The sequence below is a fragment of the Phascolarctos cinereus genome, unplaced genomic scaffold, assembly GCF_003287225.1.
Source record: "Phascolarctos cinereus isolate Bilbo 61053 unplaced genomic scaffold, phaCin_HiC Scaffold_3;HRSCAF=262, whole genome shotgun sequence".
In the NCBI taxonomy this organism is placed as follows: Eukaryota; Metazoa; Chordata; class Mammalia; order Diprotodontia; family Phascolarctidae; genus Phascolarctos; species Phascolarctos cinereus.
The window spans coordinates 115,542,303-115,564,727 of NW_027555736.1; the positions used below are offsets into that span (position 1 = coordinate 115,542,303).

A 22,425-nucleotide genomic window follows, 5' to 3' on the forward strand; every position below is an offset into this window, starting at 1 on the left:
GTATTTGAAAGAAGTCAGACCTTGGATAAAAAACTTGGGCCCCTTCTTTCCCTATTAATGAATAGAGATCAAAAGTTTAGCTTGAACCTGAAAATCACATCCCCTAGGCCAGGGTTGGGGAACTCTGACTTCAGGGCTACATGTGGCCTTCTAGGTCCTTGGGTGAGGCCTTTTGACTGAGTTCAGGTTTTACAGAACAAATCCTTTTATTAAGGGGATTTGTTCTGTGAAGTTTGGATTTAGTCAAAGGGCTGCACTTGAGGACCTAGAAGGCCACATGTGGCCTCAAGGTCAAAGGTTCCTCACCTCTGCCCTAGACTAACAGTGTTTACAGGGGCAGATAGGTACAGTTCTAGCCTGGTATCCCCTCCTTACCTGAGGAGAGCAGAGTGGCCAAGCTTCTGGCCCCAACCTCCTTCTTCCCCTCCTTGAAGGAATTAAAGTTTCCTTTGGAGGACAGAGGGAGAAGAGACTAGAAATGTCTATTCTGCCTCCTTTTGAGCCATACAACACCACCCCCATGTTATATTTGGGGGACTGCCTTACTACATAGTAATCTATGTAATCTCATTTATTTAGATGGGATATCCTAAGTAAATGCTCTGGGGATATCACAAAGCAGTTTGCACCTTTCTAACATATTTAACTCTTTTCCCCATGTCAGTGATCAACAACCTCACACTTAGTCACACTCTTCCCATACCACTGATCCCAAACCCCAGGGTGTCATTAGTCTGTTAATAAAGAATGTTCATTAATAGACTGTTCTCTATCCCCACTGCCCACTCAATTATCCTTATCCCCCTCAACCCAACACCCTCTAATGTCTCACTCTTAAGCTATCTATCCTTTCCAAGGTGCTCTCTGGATTATTTGCCATGGAGGAAACACTCTCATCTTAAATCTTTTCCTTTCCCACTTTTTTTCCCTACTGCTAGAGGCAGCTAGTGGTATAGTAGATAGAGTACTGGGCCTGGAGTCAGGAAGACTTGAGTTCAAATTTGGCCTCAGACCCTGTGTGACCACTGTTTACCTCAATTTTCTCCTTTGTAAAATGGTGATAATAATAGAACCTACCTTACTGGGTTGTTGTGAGGATCAAATGAGATAATATTTGTAAAAACATGTGGCACAGTTCCTGGCACATAATAGGTACTATACTCATGCTTATTCCCTTCCTGTCTGGCTCTTATTGAGACCTGGCTCCCTCCTAGTAATACAGTCTCCCTGGCCACCATTTCCGACACTGGTTGCACCTTCACTCCTTTCCCTCAACTCATTGGTCAAGGTCAAAGAGGTGGAATACTCCTTGCTTCCCATTGCCACCTCTAGGCTTTTTTTTTACTTCTATCCTTTGGTAACCCTAGTCCTTGGAGCTTCACTCAATCCATATTTACTAACCAATCAGCTCTGGCACCTGTTGTCCCCCAACCACCAGATCACTTCCCATCTTTTCCTTACTGAGTTCAGTGCCTGGCTCACAGTCTTTCTTTCCTCCCTAATTCTAGCCAGGCTAGGGGACTCCAAAATACATGCTGATACTCCTTCAAACATATGCATACTACCTGACCTTCCAGTTCCTCAATTTGCTCTTTTCTCATGTGAACTCCTTCACCTCCCATCTCAGCTACACACAGAAAGTCACCAGATTGCTTTTGATCTTGCAATCACCCACAAATAACTCCACTTTCATGTTTATGAACTCTCATATTCCCTTTTATGATCACAATGTATTGTCGTTCTGCCTTTCCCTTTCCCTTCCCATACTAAACCCCACTCTTTGTCTGTACCATGACTTTTGATCTCTTGGCTTTTTAGTGCTTTCCCAGATCATTGCCCCTACACTTTTTTCCTTCCCCATCTTGACCCTTTAGTAAACCAGTTCAGCTTTTCACCATCCTCTTTTCCTGAGTCCTTTCCCCTTTTTATGCTATTGCTGATCTTACCCTGCCAAGTCATACCCCTAGATTACTCCTACCATCTTCTACTTTCATCCTTCCTCACATGTTGCTGAATGAAACCAGAGAAAATCATGAAATGGTGCCAATTGAATCTACTACAAAATTGTTGTGAATTCTCAATTGGACCTTCATTGTAGCCAGGCAATCCTTTTACACCTCCATAATTAACTCACTTTCCCACTCATCACAGCAGGTTTTCCAAATATTTTCATCCTTTCTCAAACTTCCCATAACTTCCCTCCTTCCCCACTCTGCCTACTCTCAGCTAAGAACCTTGCATCATATTTCACTGAAAAAATTGAGATCATTCAAGGAGATTCCTTTTTCTGTCTCCTTAGCCCATATCTTCTAGATGCCTTCTGATACCTTCTGTCTCTCCTCCTGTACCTCTATCTCACATTATGTGGTGGCCCTTCTCCTTGTCAATGCAAATCTTTTTGTGTGTGTAAGTGATCTCATTCCATACCATCTTCTCCAGCAGATTGCTACCTCTATCACCACCGATCTAACTTATCTTCACTTTCTCCCTGTCTACTGGCTGCTACTCTACTGTCTACAAACATATCCATGACTCCCCCATTCTCAGAAATCCTCATTTCATTTTTCTAACCCTGTTAGCCGTCATTCTATATCTCTTCCCTTTTTTATGGCTAAACTCCTTGGAAAGGCTGTCTACAATAGCTACCTCCACTATCCTCTCACTCTCTTCCTAATTCTCTAGAATCTGGCTTCTGACCTCCTCATTCTACCAAAACCATTCTCCCCAAAGTTACTAACAAACTTTTAATTACTAAATCTAATTGGCCTTTTTGCAATTCTAATCCTTCTTGATCTCTCTCTGTAGCCTTTGACATCATCAGTCACCTTCTCTTTGATAACTTCTCTCCGAGATTTTGGGACATTATTTTCTCCTGGTTCTCCTCTTACCTATCTGACCATTCCTTAGTGTTCTATGCTAGATCTTCATCCAGATCACACCTGCTAACACTGAATGTCTGCCAGAGCTCTGTCCTGGGTCCTCTTTTCATCTCCCTGTACACCATTCTACTTGATGATCTCATCAGTTCTCATGGATTTAGTTATCATCTCTGTGCTAATGCTCCTCAGATCTATTTATACAGCCCTAACCTCTCTCCTGATCTTCAGTCTCCCATCTCTTACTGCCTATTGGACATCTTGAACTGGATGGCCATAGATATTTTAACTCAAGATATCTAACACTGAACTCATCTTTCTCCCTAAACCCGCCCTTCTTCTTAACTTACCCAAGGTACCAATATCCTCAATCCCTCAGGCTCACAACCTAAAAGTCATTCTGGACTCCTCACTATAATACAAAATACACAAATATAAAATGCTCTGTTTGTTATTAAAAGCCCTTCATAACCTTGCCCCCTTCTACCTTTCTGTGTTCTTACACATTACTCCCCAACACTGGCCCTCTGTCTCTTCCACAAACAAGACATTACATCTCTTGCTCTGGGCATTTTTTTTGACTGTATTCCATACCTGGGCTTCCCTGAATTCCTTTAAATCCCAACTAAAATCCCATCTTTTACTGGAAGCCTTCTCCAACCCCTCTTAATTTTAGTACCTTCTTTCTGTTAATTATTTCTTACTCATCCTGTATGTAGCTTGCTTTGTATATATTTGTTTGTTTGTCTCCCTTACTAGATTGTAACCTCCTTGAGGGCAGGGACTATCTTTTTCCTCCTTTTGTATCTATAGCACTTAGCACAGTGCCCTGGTATATAGTAAGCACTTAATAAATGTTTATTGATTGATTGATTGTCAAAATTATCTTCCTAAGGGTATGTCTGTCCATGCCATGCCCCTACTCAATAAACTCCAATGACTCCATATCACCTCCAAGATCAAATATAAAATCCTGTTTGGCTTTCAAAACATCATCCACAACATCCTCACCATCACCTTTTCAGTTTTCTTGCACTTTACAGTCTCTGCCTCCAGGTACACCATAGTCCAGGAAAACTGGCCTCCTTGCTTTTTCTCAAACAGGATACCCCGTCTCCCAACTCCAGGCATTTTCACGGGCTTTCCATCAGTCCTGGAATGCTTTCTCTTCTCATCTCCACTTCCTGACTTCTCTGGTTTCTTTCAAGTCTCATCTAAAAGCCCAGTTTCTCCAGGAATCCTTTTTCTGATTGCACATAATTGTAGACCCCTACCTCTATCAGTCACATCCAGTTTATCCTGTATATATCTTTTTGTACATAGTTGTTTGCATGTTGTCTCTCCCATTCAACTGTGATTTCCTTCAGAGCCCAGACTGTGCTTTTACATTTCCTTGAATCCTCAGTGCTTAGTATAGTGTCTGACACATAGTAGGCAATAAAATGTTTATTGAATGACTGGTTGATTATCTTGTATATTTTCTATTTTAGTTGTTTGTGTATTTGTCATATCCCATTATTAGAGTACAATCCCCGTTAAAGTGGATATCTTGACTTTCCTGAAGTATATTTAACACAATCCCTAGAATAATGCTTTTAATGAAGGCAGTTAGTATATATGCACACATTATTCAAAGAATAAATATGCATTAATGTTGTGATAAGTGAGATGTTACTATCTGTTGTTGAATTATATGAAAAAGATCTGGTATCAATGAACTCATCTCTTACATGATGGTAAGCAACAAATATAATTTAGCACATTTTTCAATTCTTATCTGAAATTGTCCTATTGATATAGTCTGGGCAACTAGGTGGTGCAGTGGATAGAGCACCAAGCCTGGAATCAGGAAGATTCTGAGTTCAAATCCAGACTTGGACACTTACTAGCTGTGTGACTCTGGGCAAGTAACTTAACCCCTATTTGCCCCAGTTCCTCATCTATAAAATGTGGGCACACTGGAGAAGAAAATGGCAAACCATTCTAGTATCTTTGCCAAGAAAACCTTACGAACAACTCTATAAGGTCACAAAAGAGTCAGCCACAACTAAACTATTAAACAGTAACAATTGATATAGCCCAAGTTTTGGATCTATGAAAGGTACGTTAACTTTGGGCCACCAGAGTACTATTTAATATCACTAGTAATAATTTACTAAAGGCTATTCAAGATTCAACCAAGAGTTTTAATACAGTTTGCAGGAAAATGTGACTTGCTACACTGTAACATTGAAAGGATTTAGCTAGTTCAGATTTATTTTTGTAGATCTGCACAAATCTAAATAATCTTTATAGATTATGTCCTTCATATATCATATATATCTTTCCTACAGAGAGTGCTTACAAAATAATTAACAATAATATCAATGAAATCCATCTATTCTCTTCTTGAAAATCTATTTAGCAAATAATGTTTCCCATTGAATTAGAAAATGTTTTATTTGGGGCATATGTTACATTTTAAAGTTTTTTGATGGCCTTTTTTCCTTACCTTTTCACTTCAGATGATGATTAAAGTAATATATACTGGCATTTCTCATCAAAACCAGTGACTGGACCCTGTCACATATGCTGGAGTCAAATAGCAACCTCTGTCTAATTAGGTTGTCATTTTAAAGCTTGATAACTTGGTGAAGATTTTGTTACATTTTTGTATGTTATGAATAGCCTCAACTGTTACAAAAAAAATCAGTGTAAGTGTAACAAAGGCTCTAGGCTCACTTTTGTAACTCCCACTTGCACTGGCCAGATGAGTAATGGGGGGTGGGGGCGGAGGATTGCCTTTAGGTTTATAGGGAGGGGTAAACCCAAGGAGTTAGTGGTATCTTTATCAATTGATATTAATTAGCCAGACCAACAATTAGATTTTATGTGTTGGTAGTTACTAAGGTGATATCATAATTGTCCCTACCTCCCAACACCATGGACATACAGAATCCAGTGTTAAGTGGGCTCAAGCATCTGGTTTCTCAAAGTTCACAGGATCATCCTCTGGCTTAAGGGCAGGGCAGGGAAGTGACAGAGATTCTCTACTTCCCCCCAAATATTCTCTCTTAGAGACTTGGCTGAAGCTATTCTACCTCCTGGATGGTTCACCATTGAAATGCCATATTATGAATTAACTTGCTGTTTTTCTCCTATCTCCACAGGTCATGATCGGCTTTTTAGCTAATTCTAATATACTTACTATGTAGCATAATTTCATCTCATCAAAGGCTGGAAACATTTTTCTCAAAAATTGATTAAGGACTTTTCCCACATCTAACATAATGCCTTTAAATGAGTGATTTTAGAAAAGTGTTCTCACTTGATAAAGTTATCAGGACGTGTCATCTTGTTAGTGACTTAAAAAGACCCAACAGTCTTTTACAATTTGCTAGTGAGTAAGATGCTAACTTCTTGGTGAAGATGCAACCTGTGAAATGCTTAAGTTAAACAGAGAAATCAGAACTGCAAGGTATCTTTGACGTGATATAATGCAACTTTCTACTCTGTGCAAGAATTCCACATATAACACTCCTGCAAGGCTCTACTTTAATATCTGAAGTGACTCTAGGTCCCTAACTCACAAGGCAATTCATTCCATATTTGGACAGATTTAATTATTAGGAAGTTCTATTGAGTCAATCATTGCCTCCCTATACCTCTTGCCCATGGTTCTTTTTCTTGCATCTAATGCCATGCAGAATAAGTTTCATTCCTTTTATGCACAATGGCGCTTCAAATGTTTGAAGTTAGCCATCATATTCCCACTAAATCATCTTTTATTTCCTCAAATTAAATATTCCTAGTTCATCCAACTGTTCTTCATATGTTAGTTTTCAGATTATTTACCATCCTTGTTGCTTTCCTCTAGACTTTCTCCGGTTTGTCAACGGTGTTCTTAAAAAGCGACAACCAGACTTAGATAATCCAGCTGTGTAACGACTAGCATACAACACAGTAGGATTTTTATGTATTTTGGATTGGACAATTTACTTTTGTAAGATAGGATGGATTTGGTCCCCTCCCTACCTCCACCTCAGTTGAAGTAGTTACAGGATATAATCATAGATAATGTGGTATCAGTGAACAAAGTATATGTGATACTAACTAATGACTAAATTTGGTTAATTATTATTTACAGTAGTTCGTCAGTACAGAACAAAATACCACTAATTCTCCACACAAAAAAAATACAATGAAAAACAAACCATTAACCCAATGCAACCTGATAAGATGAAAATTTTATTTTCCCTTTATGTTTAGAACATAACCTTGTAGAGGGTAGAAATCTAAAGTAAGATTTTTTCTGTCAATTATACCACATTATGGGATTAAAGATAATTTGAAAGCTACATTTCAGAGTGGCAGGTTTGGACTTGATGAAAGAAAAATTCTTCCCAACGATAAAGACACACAGGGAAGAGATCATTGCTTCTGCATGACTCTGCTGTTCAAAGCCCTAACTCAAGTATATAGGTACAACTATATCCCAGATAAAAAAAGAAGAAAAGAAAAGAAAAGGACCCATATGACCAAAAAATATTTATAACACTTTTTTTTTGTACTGGCAAAGAAATAGAAGCTTTTTGTACTGGCAAGAACTAGTGACCATCAATTGGAGAATTGCAGAAGAAATTATACTGTATGAATGTATGAAATACTATTGTACTGTAAGAAATGATAAAGTGGGAGGTTTCAGAGAAACCTAGCAACATTTAAATTTATGCAATGAGATGAGCAGAAACAGAAGAATAATTCATATAATAACAACATTGTAAAGACAAACAACTTTGAAAGACTTAGAATTCCTCTCAACACCATAACCAACCATGATTCCAGAGGACCCATGATGAAACATGCTGCCCACCTCCTGACAAAGAGGTGAGATACTCAGAGTGAAAATTGAGAGATACAATTTTTGGATTTGAATTTGTTTTTCTTGACTAGCATATTTGTTATAATGGTTTCTTCTCTTATTCCCAATGAGGAGTAAAGAAAATTGATTTTTGTCAATTGGAAAAAATAAATTTAATTTAAAAACAAAAAAAAATTATAAGTAGTCTTCTATCACACATATGTGAGAATCTGTTTGGTAATGGATATTCGGGGGATTTATATTATGGTTTCTAAGGAACTTCATGTATAGAAACTAGCGTTGATCCAACTCCATTTCTTCTTCATTATAGCACTTTATCTCTATTAGGTTATATTTGTAGAAGGGGAAAATTGATGAAGGTCTGTGATAGAAAGTACATGAATTTGAAATCCATTGTACTATTTTTCAAGGTTGACTTTGCTTGAAAAAGGCCAAATAATATCATTACAGCACAGTACCATGATTTTTTTTAAGTGACACTAATAAAATGATTGTCATGAAAGGGATATGATCACTTTCCCACTAAAAGAAGTAACATGGAGATGAATGTGCATACCTTAGAAAACTGTTAGATTTAAAAGATGATATTTTAAAATTTAGGTCCAGATGCCACAGAAATAATCACAATGGCAAAATCCTACAGAGAAGAAAACACTTAAAGCCTATCCTTTCATAAGGGAATTTATAATTTAGATTATTTTTAAAGACATCATAATTTTAAGGACGAAATCATCACAGCATTTTAAGATATTAAGTGAAGTACAAACAGATTCCTTTCTATTTCAAATCTTGATTGTCACAGTGTGAGTTAAGAAATTTTCTATATAAAGATAATTTCGTTTCACAGCTGAGCCAGATGACTGGGATTTCAAATATGCTCACTGCATAATGTTTCATTAAAGCATTTTTCTTTGCTTTGGTACATAACAGTTTATACTTATGCAGAACTGTATGTGGAAAGGAAGGACATGACACAGAGAGTTGTCATTTGAATTATTGTTAAAACCTTTTGGTTAATATAGAATGTTTACATATTCATTCATGTAATATAGTTCTTAAAAAGGCTTAAAGAAAATACTAGAAATGATTAGTCACCTCTACTCAACAAAAGATCTTCTGTTTATGCTTAATATTAAGGTCATTCTTCTTTAAGAGAAGTGAGACCCACCTGAAGATGTAAAATGATAATCTTGCTAAGCAAGAGGCTCTCCCTTTCATAGCTGAAAACCAGAAGTTATCTGGTTATGGTATAATTCAGGATATTTAGTTAAATGAAGCACAGTTTCTTTCTGGTTCCAATAGTATTTCTGATTTGAAAGTAGGTACTCCAGAAAGTTGCATTCCTACTGACACAAATTTGGAAGTTTAAATGGTATGTATGTATATATGTATGTATGTATTCTCAGAAACATTTCATGATAAGTCCATTGGGGGAAATATGAGCATAGATATTATGGGTATATTATTCAACATTTTTCTAAACCTGTATTCTCCATCCCACAATAGTATCTGAAAAAAAAGTTAACTATAAATTCAATGAAACTGACACACAGGATGAAAACAAGCTAATATGGTGTCAAGGGAGTTGAAAGTACTTCTTTAACCATCCCTAACAATTAACCTTAGAAAGGTTCAGTCACAGATCCTAATCCCAAATAGCTCTCCATATTGAAAAAAAGGGCCATGAATCTTTTCTCTGACTATATATTTTGTCTTCCTCAGAAGATAATCAATAAAGCAAAGCCACATCACCAGCCTGGCATATCAATAGAGTCTCAGATTCCTACAGTGTTTACTTGTACAATAATGAATTTCTTGTTCAACTATCAGCTACTTTAAGATTCATTATACCCATTAAAGCTATTTGTGTACTTTTAAGAATTAGTCTGTCAATATATATTTAAAAGAAGAGAGAACCATTAGGTGCATGGGCTATGAGAGGAAATTCCTAGCTCAGTGCAAATTGTTTGCTGTTGTTATTTAGTCCTTTCAGTTGTATCTGGCTCTGCATGACCTCATTTGGGGTTTTCTCAGCAAAAATACTGGAGCATTTTGCCATTTCCTTCTCCAGCTCATTTTACAGATGAGGAAACTGAGGCAAACAGGGTGAAGTGACTTGCCCAGGGTCACATACCTAGTAAGTGTCTGAGGCCAGATTTGAACGCAGGAAGATGAGTCTTCCTGATCTTGGGCCTGGCACTATGCCACCTAGCTGCCCTAGTACAAATTATACGAACCTACAAAAATAAAAAGAGAGAAAGAAAGAAGAAAGGAAGGAGGGAAGGAAGGAAGGAAGGAAAAAGGAAGCAAGAAAGAATAAGAACCTATTATTGGGCTTTTGATGAGGGAAAGAGAAGAGGGACAGGGGAAAAGAAGCAGATTATTTGCCTCAGACCAAAACACAGCTTGTGCACAAACTCAACTTGAATTATTGGAAGAAATGAAACAAGAATTTATAAAGAGTTTTAAAATGTCTTAGTCAATGAAAAAGAGTACATGAGGAAAAAAATCAGAAATGAGAGCTAAGTAAGAAAGAATTAGAAAGAGAATTAATAGCTTGGAATAAGGAGTCCAAAATCTTGCCCAAGCAACAAAATTAGAATGATCAGATAGAAGCCAATGAGTCTATAAGAAAACAAGAATATTAAAACAAAGTAAAAAGACTGAAAAAATAGGAGAAAATTTAATATGATAATAATTACTATCATTTATGTAGCACTTACTACGTGCCAGGTATTGCGCTAAGTGCTTTTTACAAATATTATCTGATTTGATCCTCACAATAACGCTGGAAGGCAGGTTGATATTATTATTCTCATTTTATAGATGAGGAAACTGAGGATGGCTTGCCCAGGATCACACAGCTAGTAAGTGTCTAAGTCCAGATTTGAACACAGGTCTTCCTGACTCTGGGGCAGCTAGGTGGCACAATAGATAGAATGTCAGTCTTAGAGTCAGGAAGACTCATATTCCTGAGTTCAAATCTGGACTCAGGCACTTACTAGCTATATGACCCTAGCCAAATCACTTAATCCTGTCTCAGTTTCTCATCTGCAAAATGAACTAGAGAAGGAAATGACAAACCATTCCAGTATCTTTGCCAAGAAAACACCAAATGGGGTCACAGAGAGTTGGACACGACTGAAAAATGATGAATAACAACAGGGATTTTTCTGCTGTGCCACCTAACAACTGACCTGAAAAACAAACTGAGGAGAAAAAAATTTTAAGAATTATTAGACTATCCCTATTCTTCACCCTTCCCTGCCTTCTTGCTTTTCTCTTACATTTACTGGTTTCTACTGTTGTTCAAGAGCATAGACTCTGCCTACCTCCTACCTCTCCACACTAGATTCTGTAACTAGCAGAGGGTGGAAAAAAACCTTCAGGAGGTCCACAAGCTACAGAAGAGCACAGACCTGTTGATCAGGAAGGCACCCTTTGGTCAACTCATTAGAGAAACATGTCTCAATATACTTGAGGAGTGAACTATTATTGGCACTTTCAGGCCCTTACTAGCTCTACAGGATGCACGAGAAACAATTATAACTCATTTCCTTGAAGATGCCTACCTTCTCTCCATATATACCTAGAGGGTAGCTCTGTATCCTCAAGATATTCAACTGGCTAGAAGGATCAGAGGTTTACAGGAATGGCCAGGCTCAACTCTTGAATACCAATGGAACCTTAAATCCAGAAGTTTAAAAATCTAGTCCTTTCCTATTTCTCCAATCACTTGAGTTCCCATTCTGGAGTTGTCATTTTTCACCTTCAACACCTTATCATCTTATGTATCTTTTGGACATGGTATTACCCTATATCTGGATACCTTTGGATTGTTCTTTTATTCAAAATTTAAATAAAATGTTTTTAATTAAAAAAAGAATTATTGGACTATCTGAGTGCCATAACAATCACCACAACAAAGAGCCTAGATGTCATATTTTGAAAAATCTTAAAGAGAACTGCTGAGATATCTTAGAATGAAAAATAGAACTAGGAATAATCCACTAGTCACTTCCTGAGAGAAACTCCAAAATGAAAACTCCTAGGAACATCATAGTCAAAACACAAAGTTCCCAGGTAAAAAAACAAAACAAAACAAACAAACAAACAAACCCCACTTCAAACAGCCAGAAAGAAAGAAAGAATTCAAGTACTGAGGAACCTCAGTTAGGGTCACATATGATTTAGAAACTACCGCTATAAAGGAGTGGAGTACTTGGAATATGATATTTCAGAAGGCAAAGGATATAGACTTGCAGTGAAAAATAACTTACCCAGTAAAACTGAGTATGATGCTAATGGAGGAAAACAGATTTTTAAACAGGAGAGATGACTTTCAAGCATTCCTATCAAAAAAACCAGAGCTATATTGAAACTTTGAAGTTCAAACATAAGAGAAACATAAAAATACAAACATAGAGAAACATAAAAAGGCAACCATGAGCAAACAATGATAATTGACTGATCAAGGATAAACTGCTTACTTTCTAATATAAGGAGAAGATATATGCATGCCCTCTAAGCCCTGCCATTTTCAGGGTCATAGAAGAAGCCTAATTAGATGAGATCTGGGAGTGGTTTTGTGATGTCTTCATGATCTGAAGAGAAGAATGGAAGGAGAGAAGAAGAGGAAAACACTGGGGGAGAGGGTAGGAAAAAGAAAGGGAAAATTATCTCACGTAATTAGAGTGCAAAGGTTGATATACTTATACAAACATGGAGGAAGGGATGAGGGAGCTGCTAATACTGTAACATCACTGTCATCTAGAAGGAGGAATATATACATACAGTTGAGTACAGAAATATGTTTCATTGAATAAGGAAATAGGAAGTAAAGGGAAGAAGGGGAAAGGAAAAATTAGAGGGAGGGTAGATAAAGGAAAAGATTAGTCCTAAGAACAATTAATTCCATAAGTGAACAAAAATACGTATAGCTCCTTTACATTGGCAAAGAATGGGAACCCAAGGGGGTGCCCATAAATTAAGGAATGAGTTATGGTATGTAAATGTTATAGAATATTATCATGTATAAGACATGATAAATTGAATAGTTTTAGAGAAACCTGGCAGAACTTGTATGATCTGATGCTGAGTGAAGTGAAAAGAACCAGGACAATTTATACAATGACAGCAATATAGTAAAGGCAAACAACTTTGAGAGAATTATGAATCCTTATACGTGTAATGAATAACCCTGATTTTAGTGGACTAATGATGAAACATGCCACATAAAGAGGTGAGGGACTCAGTGCAGAATGAGAAAAATATTTTTTTTTGGACATGACCAATATGGAAATTAATTTTAATTAACTATACTTGTTTGTAATGGTGTTTATTTTTCTTTAGTTCTCAGGTGAGGGAAGGTATTGAGATAGGAGGATGACAAGGCAGATTTTTGCTGATTGAAAAAATACATATATTTTTTTAAAAAACCAAATGAGCATACTATCCTAGTGTTTGATGAACCCAAAGGTCTCAGTTATTAGGGCAAGAACTCACTATTTGAGGAGCAGCTAGGTGGCGCAGTGGATAGAGCACTGGCCCTGAAGTCAGGAGGACCTGAGTTCAAATCTGGCCTCAGACCAAACACTTGACACTTAACTAGCTGTGTAACCCTAGGCAAGTCACTTAACCCCAATTACCTAAAAAGCAAAAAAAAAAAAAACCAACTCACTATTTGAAAACTGATCTTACAGAGACTAGGTACAAAGAAACGTCTTATCCCATAAACCAAGATAAGCTCCCAACAGTGTTCGTGACTTGCATATAAAGGGTGCCATTATAAACAAATTATAGGAACAAAGAAGAAATTACCTGTCAGATCCATGAACAGAAGTTTTCATGACTGAACATGAATTAGAGAATGTCACAAAAGGTAAAAATGGACAAATTTTGATTACATAAAGTTGAAGTTTTTCCATAAATAAAACTAATATTATTAAAATTAGAAAGAAGTAGAAAAGTAGAAAAATTAGATGAAGTTTCTCTGATAACAATCATATCTCTAAAATATAGAGAGAATTGATTCAAGTTTATAGGAATAAGGCATCCTTCAATTGATAAATGGTAAAAATTTTGATGGGAAGAAAATGCTCTAAATCACTAATAATCAGATAAATGAAAATTAAAACAGCTCTAAGATTTCACTTCGTATCCATCAGATTGACAAAGTAGACAAAAAAGGAAAATGACCAGTGATCAAAGGACATTAATGCATTGTTGGTGGAGTTGTGAATTGGTCTAGCCCTTCTAGAAAACAGTTTAGAACTATACTCAAATGGCTATTAACCTATGCATAACCTTTGACCCAGAGGTACTGCTACTAGGTCTATATCTCAAAGTGATCAAAGAAAGAGGAAAAGGACCCATATATACCAAAAATACTTGTACTTTTTGTATTAGCAAGGAATTGGAAACTGAGGGAATACCCATCAATTAGTTGTGTGGTTTGTCCTTCATTCTAGAAGAGGATCACGACATCAGGGAGATGATGACATCACTTACAATTGAATTTGATTTGAGTGAGGCAAGGCTGTGCAAAGTCACCAGCCTCACTTTTTCCTCTAGAGCCATCTGAGTCCAGTGGCCAGATATCTATTAGGACTACTGGAGGTGGTCCGGGATGCAGCGGAAGACCTTGGCCCTCTTAAGCTAAGGTCTTTTCAAGTTCTCAATTTGAGTGAGGTAACACCCATTCAGTGAGTAGGCCTCTTTACAAGTGAGTCAAGGGAAAATCCCTTTAAACACCCACGCACACATCAAAATGGAAGGGGAATATCCTCAGGATTGCTGGTGGAAAGAGAAACAGTTACCATTTGTGTTCACTCTGAGCCACAAGCACCCAAAAAATAACCATTAAGTTGTGCTTGGGCAGGGACGTATTGTCCAATCAATGAGATCCAGAGTGAATTGGGTTTAAGGCTTGGTCTTTGAGAAAGAAATCTAGCCAGTAAACCCCAAGTTGACTAGGTAGGTTTTGGCCATAAAAATTTACCTTCCTTTGGGCATAACACAAAGAGAAGAGGGGAGGAGAAATGAGAGGAGAAGAGAGGAGAGGAGGGGAGAAGAAAGAAGGGGAGGGGAGTGGAGAGGATTGATTTAACAAACTATGGTATATGAATGTCATGAAATACTATTGATTTATAAGAAGTGATGAAGGGAATGGTTTCAAAGAAACCTGGGAGGACTTGTATGAATTGATGCAGGGTGAATCGTGCAGAACCAGGAGAATAATTTATGTAATAACAACACTATAGTATAGACAAACAACTTTGAAAGACTTAGGAACTCTGAGCAACAAAATTACCAATCGTGATTCCAGAAGAGTAAGAGCAAAACAGGCTTCCTATCTTTTGACAGACACCTGATGGACTCAAGAGTACAGACTGAAACATATGGGGGAGAGGGGGAGGGAGCATGACCAATCTGGGAATTTGTTTTGCTTGATTATATAAACTTGTTACAGTGATTTTGTTTTCTTTTTTGCTTTCTCAACGGGGAGGGAGGTTGAGAGAGAGGGAAAGGAGTTTTTTTCTTTCAAGACACAATTTTTAATTAAAAAAAGAATAATTGAAGTAACAAGTGATGCCTATTCTAGGCCCATTAGGACTTGCCATGAGATTAGCCGAATGTTGAAGATTGTTCCTTTGCCCACCAGGGAGAAAGAAGAAAAATCAATCCTGTAACTAGAAGAGAAAAAGAAAGGGAGAGCAGAACAGAACCACAACTTCAGCTTTCCTACTTGCTGAACAGAAAAGAGAACAGGAGTATTGTAAAGAGAATGGGCACTATTCTAATGGCCATTAGAATAGGGGGGAGGGAGGAGGAGGAGGAGAAGAAGAAGGAGAAGATGATGATGATGATGATGATGATGATGATGATGATGATGATTAAGTATACAATACAAAGGTGAAAGGAGCCTTCTCACCTGGAGAGAAAAGAGACAGTGACAATGATCAGAATCCACAAGACCTGACTCCTGAAGACATTTACTATACTATACATGTAGTCAAGTCAGTTCAAATGTTGGAATCCACATCTTTCCCCTAGAACCTTTCCCAAGGATGAAGCAATTATCTGTCTCTAGGTTCTGCTGTATTCCAAGATATGAGCACACATTGTCTTCTCCTCTTCCCCTCCTCTTTTCTAAAGAAAGAATCAGACTTGGATTGAGGAGGTAGAGTTCTGCCCCATTTGTTACAAAAATCTGCCTCCTCAATCTATTATTTACTAGAGACCATTCTTTCCTATTGTGTGGACTGGTATTCGGTCCCCCTCTGTCACAATTCTAAATTACAATATTTCTGAGGATGGCTGAGGAGGTAGTGTATTAACAGTAGGTGTTGCCACTTGCACAAGGAATATTTACAGAACATTGTCTGAGAACTCTAGGACTCAAACATTCTACTTATATGCTATTACAAGATATATCCATTTGCTGCTACAGTGATCAGTTATTCATTTTCTTTCAGTCAGTCATTTTGTTTACTATTTTTCCTATTTGTTTTATCCCTAGTGCTCAGCCTTGTGCCTTGAATATAAATATTTGCTGAATTTAATTGAACTGACTTTGGTCTGCCAAGAGAAAATGAAAGGGTAAAGAAAAGAAAACTAGAGTTACAGCAAGGAAGATGATATCTGTCACCTATAATTCCATTGCCATAGGCATAAATATTTTCCTAATAGCCCTCATGTATCAATAGGAATAGAAATATGTTTATTTTGCAACTAGCAAAGAACAACAATATTCTTTTCAGAACTTGCTTGGCGCCCGTATATTCCAAGTACAAAAATATTATAAATTACACAGTGATCTTTCCAGCCATTTTAGCAGTTACACTTCTAGCAAGAACACATGAAAATAAAAGATAATACTGAAACTACCACTTCTGGGCCAAAACCACATGTCTTTAATTACCCTCCTTGTCAGAAGCTAACCATTTACAAACCACTAACAGAAGTCTGTAGTCACACTTAGGGGTAAAAGCTTTTTTTCTCTCTTTTAGTGTTTTGACAGAAGGAAAAAAGAAACAAATGTCACTGTAAGAGTGCACTCAAAGCCTTTTCTGGCTTTCCTGGCTCTATTTGCATATGAAAGGCCAAGAATGTGGCTGGACAGGTTGAGGAGCCCTTGACTTTGCCTTCCTGTCTTAGCTTAGTCACTGTGTCTTTTCTCCACCCACTTAACAGCATGGAGAATGAAAAAGGTTTGGAGTTTCAAAATTGAGGAACCCTGAACCTTAGAGATGTTTGGTGGCTATTGGATGACTAGTCTTTACGTCTATAATGACAACGGTAGCCTAGATTTCAGATGTGTGAATCAGGAGGCAGAAAGAATGTTCAACATAAACAATAGAAAGACTCAAATCCTTGGACTAGAAAGTTTTGTTCCAAAAAGATCATTTCTGCTCTTTGTTCTAAAGAGCTTTGAGCCTGGGGTTGAGAATGTCCTGCTGGGGAGAATAGCCAGGATTCGGAAGGGAACAAGACAGGTAACTCTATACAGGAAAAAAAAAAGCCAAGAAATATTTTTTCTTAGGGTTCTTGCTGGTCTGATGGCAAGGGTTACAAGTTTTCTACAGAGCTAAAAGGAAGCCAGGCTTTGACTTTGGGAGGCAATAGGGTCCAATAGAAAGAATGTTGAATTTGGAGTACTGACCCTGGAGTCAAAGAATCTCTGTTAGAAAGCCACTCTTTTATTGCTTGTAAGCCTCAGTTTCCTCACCTGTAAAGTAAGAGTTGGACTAGATCACCTCCAAGGGCCATTCCATTTCTAAACATATGATCCTGGAATTTTCAGGAGTGTTGCACAGATAACACATAGGCAAAGATGTCAGCTGAAGCTGGAAGCAGAGAGAAGCTCCATGAGCATGTTCAATATAAATGCCCATCTATAAGCAATGTCCAAGATGGTTAAAGTAACTGGTGGAGCAATCTCCAGCAGAATAGCAGACTGCAGAGATCAGTTGGCAGTCAGACTAGCAGGAACAGCATGATAGCATCAGCAGGAAACATCAGTAGGCCTGTCATGTCTGAAGTGTGAACTGCTCTTCTGCACATGCACCTTGATCATACACGTGTGATTCCTCTGTGTGTGTCCACTTTTCCCCCTGATAATGCGTGAATGAATGAATCAGTGAATGAATGAATGAATGAATGAATGAATGAATGAATGAATGAATGAATGAAAAAGCATTTATTAAGTACATGTTATGAGTTAAACACTAAATGCTGGGGATACACAGAGCAAAAAGGCAAGGCAGTCCCTGCTGTCAACGAACCCACACTCTAATTGTAGGAGACAACACATCCAAAAGAGGTCATCTGCAAAGTGCACGAAAAAGAAAGGAAGGATAGAGCACCGGCCCTGGAGTCAGGAGGTCCTGAGTTCAAATGTGGCCTCAGACAAATAACACTCACTAGCTGTGTGACCCTGGGCAAGTCACTTAATCCCATTGCCTCGCCAAAAAAAAAAGAGGAAGATGAAAGGAAGGGTCTAGAAGTCCTAATTATTCAGTGACATGGTGAGTAGTAAGACCCAGGGATCCTTGAAATTGCAGTTCTTGGAGTACTGGACGATGTTGAGGTAGGACAAATTGTGAGTACTGGTGCGTCTCCACCTAATTAGAAGGATGTGAATCAATGCCTCCTAGATCATACAAGCTGTGTGAGCAGTCGTTTCACTTTTTCTACCCTTCTACCTTTTCTACCTTCTATTTGGCTTCTTGGCCCAATGGGATATGGATCAGAAGAAGGCAAGGAAGTCAAGGAAGAAGGATACCCCTATTTTCACTTCCTGGTTGCCCATGAGATCTGGATGGTCCAGGAATCATAAGAGGGGGTGAGGGAGGGAGAGCAAAGGGAAAACATGCCCCTTGTGATAGCTTTTCCCACTACCACGGCCCAAACTGGAGTCCCAGCAGCAAAGGGTAGACAAGGGGTATATGCATTTGTGAGAGAATGTACATTAGGTTTATGGAGGAAATGTTTTATTACTATATTTCTTACTATGTCATTTTATTAAGTACCTTTTCTCTGAACTAATTGCATCCTGACTGATCATCAAAGGTAAACACATCAGTGGGAGTTAGTGAATTCTGATTTTAGCAAATGCAATCCACAGAGCACAGTGACCCTATGGCAGCCTGCTCTGGAATCATGCCCTATAAGTTTAGGGGCAATGCAGGTATTACATCACTTATACTAGGAAATCCTGTGGTACTTCTTTTTGAGCATGAAAAAGTGAAAAAAGGTAACAGACTGAAAATGACTATTTAATGATATGAGTTATTTCCAAATTAGTATCTGCATGTAGTCAGATAATCAACTACTTAGACAAAAGGTTAAAATAAATATCAAACTAAAAGAGAAAGGATAAAGATGTCATTGTGGGTAATTATAGTACTATAGTTCTAACACAACCTATACAGACAAACTACTGATGTTGAAAAATGGGACATAAAGGAAAAAAAATGATTCTGATCATCACCTTTACTACGGAAGTTTTGACCAATGTAAAGCAGCCACCACAACAGAGGGCAAAAAGAGCCCAGAAACTACGACTGTCTTAAGGTCAAGTGGAGAGCCAAGAGTAACAATGGTTTAGAACAGTGGTTCTCAAGGTTTTCCACAGTGGTAGAACCCTTCATTTTAAATAAAACTTTGGCAGACCTCTTGTAGTAAAATCTTCTAAAATTATTATTTTAATGACTATTAACAAACAACTTAAAGTTCATTAAAAAAGACAAATTTGTTTGCAATATAGTTTCAGAAACAGATTTAGAATACATCAGAGGAAGAAGAGAAAAGATATTAAGTAATGTTGTCTAATAAACAGCAAAGTTTAGTTGAGACAAAAATAATTTGAATTTCAGTAAAGCTTGGCATATGATGTGCCTAAACCAGTTCATTTACAAGAGTATTTTTAGATTAAAATAGGGAACAAAAAATGGACAAAAGAGCACAAATCTGCCAGCATTTCCATAGTGACTTGTTTTTAGTATCTGTCATAGAAGAACCACATTTGGACTTTTGCACCTTATTCCTTGACATGTCATATTGAAGAAGCAGAAATGGCACTTAAAAATTAAGTTGGGAAGAATAACTGGACCAGATCAAATAAACATAGAAGAAATTCATTTTGGAGGCAACACAGTTTTGATAGCACTGAAGTATTGATTTTTTTTTAAAGAGGAAGAGATACTGAATGATTGGGAAGATATCATACATTATATTATTTCTGAAAAAAGGCAATCAAAAGTATACCATAAACTACTACACTACTTGCCTACATTCTCATCTCCATGAAATACAAGGGTGATCTACACATCTTGTCAATAGAAAGTGCAATGCAAAACTGGGAGAGATATATTACTTAAAAGGAAGGTTCTCCTCTCTGGCACAAAGAATATTCTCCAAATGGAAGGGTGGCTTATGGCTGGCAAGATACTGCAGATGCCCCTATTTGCAGGTGATAATATGCTGACTGAATAAAGGTCATGAAAAAATACAAGACATCTGTGAGGAAATCTACAACCATTTGAAAAGAGATTTGCTTAAAAATCTACCCAGGAAAAACAAACACATAAAAATATGTATTACCCAAGCTACCATATGGATCTGGAGGGATGACTCAGTGGCTTAGTCCCTCAATATTTTGGCTGGACCCTGCACATGGACGATGAAGTGGGCCTAGAACTGAAAAAGAAGAGTAGGCTGAATCACACTGGGGAAATAGTACAGTGTTTTCAATGATCTGCCCTCTAAACACAAAAAACCCATATGTTTTAACAACAATATTCTTTCAATGATTCAAATCATGGCACACTCATTCTCCAAAGAATCCAAAAGTAAGCTGTAGCACAGTGCAACTAGTGATTTGTAGGTGAGAAATGGTAAAAAATGTATTATAAGAAAAATTAAGGGGATCAGCAATGTAATAAGAGCAAAGGATTACAGGTAGCCCACAAACTCTGTACTAGTACCAATGTGATGTTGAAAGACTCAGGGGAAGACCTCCAACACACTGTATAGATCTCTCTAGTGGAAACATGAGGGGACATAGGCAAGAATTATATAGGGTGAGAAGGTGTGAATAAATTGTTATCTGCACTCTTGGAGGGAGGATCCAGATCATTAAAATCACAGATCTATTTCAGTTTTCAATTATTTTTTTCTATTTCCCAGATATGAACATTTTCCAAATAGTACATTTCATGGTGAGTAGAGGATAGATTTATCTTGCAGTTAATGAAGACCAAGAATACTTCTTGGAAATTTGGTTACTATGTTCAGAGTGATCAGTTATGCAATGACTTTTTCATCTGTATTAACAGATCGAGAGGTGGCCACAGTAACACTGCTAGCAGAATCATATAAAAATACAAGCTAACAATGAAACTACTCTTTTTGGGCCAAAACCACATGTCTTTAGTAACCTACTTTGTCAGGAGCTAACCATTTGCAGAAATTATTGAGCAATCTCTGAAAGAAGTTTGTATTCACACTTAGGAGTAAAAGCATTTTCCTTTCATTTCTTTTTTCTCTTTTTTTTTTTCCAGGAGCAAAAAATAAACAAATGTCACTTTTCATATTGAAAATAGTAGGGGAAAGACTCCTTTCCTTGCTTAACATGCTGTATGTTCATGGATATAAGGTAACATGGAGAAAATGTGCTTACTGGGAAAGACAGCTTTGGCAAGATAGAAAAAAGGTTTAGGCAGTTTCTTTAGAATTGATTAATGTCTATTGATTTCTTCAATGGCTTCTGTGACCTAGTCCACTGTCCCAGTTCCACTGCTTTCACTCTACACTCTTCCCCTATGCAGTTGCTGTTTTTTGTCTCCTCCAGCTCCCATTCCCAACTCCTATGATTTCCCAAAGCTCAATTCTTAGCCTTGGGTCTTCTTTATGCTCTCTATTGTAGATTGCCCATCTACTCCCACGGTTTCAAGTATAATGATCATAATCATAAAATCAATCAATCAAGAGCATTTGTTAAGTGCCTCCTATGTACTAAGTCAGAGGAATGCAAAGACCAAAAAGAAAGAATCTGCTCTCGAAGAATTTAAATAACGATAACTGATGCAGATATGAATGTTGTTCCTGTTCTCAAGGATCTAACCCACTTTCATGTTGGGGGTCACCAGGTGATGACTATCCCAGGTTCAAAGTTCTCTGCTGGTACGGACTTCTAAAAATGTAGCTCACCAACACACACTAATGTAATTACTTTCTCTCTAATCAGCCAGAAGAAGGGTCAGGCACATGGTCCGCAGGCCACATATGGCCCACAATACTCTGGAATGTAGTCTGAGCCAGATTAAAATGCAATTGGAAAATATTTAACAAAATAAATAAAAATATAATAAGACTTAGATGACATTACATACTAAAACTAAGTAAATACATGCTAGTAGGGTTTCTTATGTACAGATTAGTGGTCCCCTTAGAGTTTGACATCAACGAGCAAGAGGACACTTAGCTCAAAGCAAAGGCATTTGCTAAAATGGCTTACTAAGAAAAGCTGGAATAAGTCTCCCTTAAAGTCTCCCACAAAGACACACACAACCAGCAAAGAAAAGAGGAGACACTTAGAGGTCCTGAGTCACACATGTAGGGAATGCATGTGTCCAAGGCAGTTTATACCTCTAGGGCTTCTAGGCCTAGTTGTCCCAGGGCACT

The 22,425-nt window shown here is 37.6% G+C and overlaps 1 pseudogene; it reads left to right on the plus strand.

Annotated features, from left to right (window-relative positions):
* Positions 1–22,425, plus strand: part of LOC110192370 (zinc finger protein 165-like) — a 32,510-nt pseudogene that overhangs the window by 6,457 nt on the left and 3,628 nt on the right.